Genomic DNA, 5,420 nt, shown 5'->3' with positions numbered 1-5,420 from the left:
GGTTTGGGCTTATACTTTTATTTTTTGTATCCATGCTTTATTTATGAGAAATGAAAGACTTTTTATATTTTTCTAATTTTTATTCAAACAATAACGCTAGAGGTATAAGGTTTTTCTTCTGACATAAACTTTACAAGATTGTTTGTTTTGAATTTCGCGCAAAGCTACACGAGGGCTCTCTGCGCTAGCCGTCCATAATTTAGCAGTTTAAGACTAGAGAGAAGGCAGCTAATCATCACCACCCAACGCCAACTCTTAGGCTACTCTTTTACCAACGAATAGTGGGATTGACCGTCACATTATAACGCCCCCACGGCTGAAAGGGCGAGCATGTTTGGTGGGACGGGGATTCGAACTCGCGACCCTCAGATTGGGAGTCGAGCGCCTTAACCACCTGGCCATGCAGGGCCCAACTTTGCACCGCGACCCTCAGATTGGGAGTCGAGCGCCTTAACCACCTGGCCATGCCAGGGCCCAACTTTGCAAGCCCAGACAAGATGTGTAGATATTTTGATTCGTATTAATTAATTAATTCAAATTTCACAATAATCCAAATAATAACAACATCAACACAACTTTGTTTGAAAATGGATTCTTCTGTGTTAACTAATGAAAACTTTGCTACTGAAAATTATTTTAGTTAATTTTTAAAGACTTATTACTATAATACAAAGTGGGTGTAAGAAGATTTACTCTAGAAATTATCATAAAATGTTGTTGTTGGTTTTAATTAAGCACAAAGCTACACAATGGGCTATCTGTACTCTGCCCATCACGGGTATCGAAACCCGGATTCTAGCGTTATAAGTCCGCAGACATACCGCTGTGCCACTGGGGGACGTCTTAAAATCAGGAAATTGTTTTTGTAATTCCTTGTTACAGTATTATATATATATATATATATATAATTTATCCTTAAAAGATGCTTATAACAGTTTCCTGTAATTTAAGGATAACGGGATCTGCTAGTTTCACAAGGAAGCGCCCCCCAGTGGCACAGTGAAAGGTCTACATGAGGAAACTCTTTACTTTAGACCTAAATGGTGAATGTAAGTTATGCTTTAATGTAAATGGTTCTTCATTTTTTGCTTGGAGACTTTGGAACAATAAGTCGGACCATCAAAAGTATTAATTACTATTCGTTACATATATTAAAATCAGACAACGTGATGTTTCGACTTTCATTGTCTTGCGGTTGGTTTGATGTCTTGTAGAGTGATTCAAGAAATTATTTTGAAATTTTTAATAAAGTGTGCAAACGAGGTTTGTGAGGTTATAAAATTTTTAGACGATATTTTAGGATCTAGAGTATTAATAATAGTTGAATAAAAAGAAATTTATAATGTAATTAAATTATTCGATGCTGTCTGTTTGCTTATTGACAGTATTGACAGGTATCTGCGCCCTGTCCCTAACTTTGAAGTGATAGACTAGTCCAGTGGTTCCCAACCTTTTTCAATGTTGGCACCCCTTGAGATATTGAAATGCCATCCCGCACCCCAGAGTTAATAGCAAAAAATGAATTTTTTTTCAGGTCAAACTATTACGTACTAATTAATGAGTATTTTGAATTAACACAAATTTTCGAAAAGAAGAAAAACACTTATTTTGCCAGAAAAGAAAACACGTTATAATGAGTCAGAAAATTTTATATATATATGTGTCCGTGTGTGTGTGTGTGTCCGTGTGCGCGCGTGTGTGTGTGAAGATTGAAGATTAATTGAAGATCGTAATCAATATTCTGCTTCCGAATTTTAGACGAATTATTTAGTAAAAACGGCAAATGAACAAAAAAAGGTTGTTTTTTCTGGACCCTATCATCGCACTCCCAAGAATTGGATATCGCACCTCTTCGGGGTGCCGGCACCCCAGGTTGCGAACCACAGAACTAGAGGATTCACGCAGATAGTCCTTCAATAATTTTACACGAAATTCAATAACAAAAGATAAAAAAAACATTACACAAAATTACATAATGGGTTATCTTCATTGTATATACTGCAGGGATCGACCCACGAATTTGTAGTTTGTTGTTAAAAACATGAAGATGTATAAAAATTTAACATAGCTTTGTATAAAAAATCCCGACGCAAACAACAGAAAGCGAATAGAACAGAGTTGTTTAACAAGTAAAAGCTTGGAATGGCATTAGAGGTGTGTCAGTGAGCCACACTAGTTTCGGAGAATTTCACTCCTAAATACCTATAGAATGATAGGTTTCTTTTTGTGAGTGTAAAACACTTAAATGCACCATTTCGAGAAAACGAATAGTTTAGGGGAATCGTTTAATTTCTTAATTTGTATAAACACAAGGTATCATAATAACCATCCTCCTTCAGAAGTTTACTTTCCAGATCTACAGAGATGAATGTATACGTTATATGCAATGATTTCACGCGCTTATTAACAAAACAAAACGTTAGTGAAGTAAATTATGTTTAATTATCGCTACTCTTATTCCGGATAGATGTCGCTGTCTGTTATACTAGAAGTTCAAATCATCCACAAAATACACAAAGTAAGGCGAAGTAAGATAAAATAAAAATTTTAACGTTAGGAGTTTTCGGAAAAAAGGAAGGAGGTGGTCCTCTTTTAAAGAAAGTTTGCACCCTTTTTTTTTCATTATTATTGTTTGTTTTCAAAAGGTCCAAGTCAAACAGAAGTCTTCTTTGTTTAATTTTTTCTTCATAAAAACGATAGAGAATATATGACAACTAAAAAAAGGGCAAACTGAATCACTTTTTATTCAGAAGTCTTCTTTGTTTCTTTATATGATCGAAAAAACGCTAATTCAAAAAAAGAAAGCAGGCGGGGACGCTAGACATGTAGGTTTTTACTTGGCTTAATATACTATGACAGAGATTATCAGCTTTAAAAATAACATACTATAATAGAGATTATCAACTCATAGTATATCGCTTTTAAAGTCTATAATCTCTATCATACTATATTATTTTTAAAGTTGATAATCTCTATTATAGTATGTTATTTTTAAATAGAGATTATCAACTTTAAAAGCGATATACTATGATGGAGATTATCAACTTTAAAAATAATATACAATGATGAACATTCATGATGTTAGAAAAACACGTAAGTTCAAGAAGTCTTGATAGAAATGAATAAAAACAGTTTGCCCTTGAAGAAGAAAAGTCAACTTTTCGAAAGCGCTCGGATTATAGAGATTTTTATTCATTTAAATGATGGAGATTATCGGCTTTAAAAATAATATACTATGATGGAGATTATCAGCTTTAAAAACAGTTTTCTGATCCAAAAGTATTGCAACCTTTTGTACAAAAATGCCCCAGTGGTACAGCGGTGTGTCTGTGGACTTACAACGCTAGAAACAGGGTTTCGATACCCGTGGTGGGCAGAGCAAATATAGCCCATCGTGTAGTTTTGTGCTTAATTTCAAACAAACTGTACAAAAATAACGTGTATTCGATATTCTCTAGTTAATCTATTACATACTTATATATGGATAAACATTTGAGATCTGCCGAACGGATTTCCAAAAGTTGTCATTACATTATATATCACAGTAAAATTTCTAAAACAATATTTTTGTGTGAAGTGTATTTGAAAATCAACGTGTGGATGTTTGTGTGCTATATATATGTATACGTGTATTGATTGATTTCTTCCCGACAGTTCAATCTTGTGTTTGAATACTCCCCCCCCCCCTTATTTTTGAGAAAAACATAATTATGTTGTAAAACATTATCAGCATTGTGATCGCATTTCTTAAGCTCTGCGCGATGTTTAGTTTTGACACATAAGCGTGTCTGCAGCATATAATCGACTATAGCCTAGAACTTGCATAAAAATTAACTTTTCATACTCACAACTGATATATTGTAGCTACTCTGTTCAGTTCGTGTTTTTTTTAACGAAGGTCAGGTGTAGGTTGGAAGAGAAGAGACTGTTGAGCATTGTGTATAAAACGATATTCATATGATGACTTCATGTGATACTAACAATAACATAATCACAAACTATAAATTATAAAAACGAAAAATACAAGTTTCAAACATCCTGTGTCCTTGCATTAGCTTTTATTTTTAAAAAAAAGGCTGAAGTAAACGCATCAGATGTCAACATTTATAACGTAAAAGAGGATAAAATATGTTTCTATTTAATAGTCTTAGGCCTATTCCCATCCACGGAACGTTAGGGTTAACTGTTTATCGAGCACTTAACAATAAAGAAAACGGAACTTCTACTCCTATCTTCTCTAAACCTCTGCAATGTAGCGGATCTCGATGGGCGTATTATTACTTTACCATTATCGAAATAGCCGAAATTTCCGTACCGAAAATTTGTCGTGAGTCAACCACAAAAGGGTTAGGAGTTCGGTCCGGATATGTCCTACGCCTATATCATTTGTGTGCCAACGTACTTACGGTGTCGCGCATGGATAGCACCGCTGATTTCACTCTTCTCGTATCGAACTAATTTCACCGTGAAGATTTACAGCATTTAATAAATTGTTTGTTTTCACTTGCGTTTTGAACTTTAGTCACATAAAAAAAAAGATCTAGTTGTGATGGGCCATTCGTTTGATAAGGACGATTTACTGTTAAGTAACAACGGGAACACATTAATTGTTAACTTCAATTCTTTGACAGCTTAAATTGCCAAACGTCATTCCCATTTTAACTTTCTTTTAAACCGATGTATGGTAGCTTTTCCTGTGACGTAGTTTGTACGTAACGGGTGAAATATTTTTTGAGAATTTCCTGTTACGAATGGGCTTGTTTCACAGACGTGTTTTGTCATTCCATTGGTTTCTTTGTTCTCTGCAAGAAAGGACAATCAGTGTAAAAACAAATTAAATATTCAGCATCTTTATTGCAGCCTTGTACAATACTACTTTGAAATGTACTTAAAATAATTTATATTAATATTGATAAAGCTGGGTTTGAATAATATTTGATTCAAATTCATTAGCCTAAAAATGACTGACTACTTGGATTTCACCGACTATTGAACCATGATACGTTAAGCCTTTATGTAAAGCTATACTTTATTTTTCCACCAAAGAAAGAATGTTAGGATTATGGGCAGGTTTCGCTAGTACAAATCGAAACACTGTATGAGGAATTAAGTTTATATAATGTTTAGCCAAAAGGGGGCGCTAGTATCTGCGGACGTCTGGCCATGAAGTCCATTCGCCAGTTGTAAATAGAGCTTCAAACATTCTCTTGTGCTGTGTTCAACATAAAAATGTTAATGGTAATAGAATGTTTTATATAATTTTTGTTTTAACTTGCTCAACAGAATGAAATAAAAACTAAACGTAGTGTTCACTAAGTAGTTAATTTTACGCTATTGTCAATATATGTGGGCGAGTCTGACGTATACTCTACTAATTAGAAAAACAAAGAAGAAAAAAACTAATATTTATTACACGAAAT

Source organism: Limulus polyphemus, unplaced genomic scaffold (assembly GCF_000517525.1).
Source record: "Limulus polyphemus unplaced genomic scaffold, Limulus_polyphemus-2.1.2 Scaffold1040, whole genome shotgun sequence".
NCBI classification, from domain to species: Eukaryota; Metazoa; Arthropoda; class Merostomata; order Xiphosura; family Limulidae; genus Limulus; species Limulus polyphemus.
Note: the sequence above shows the minus strand (reverse complement) of the source record.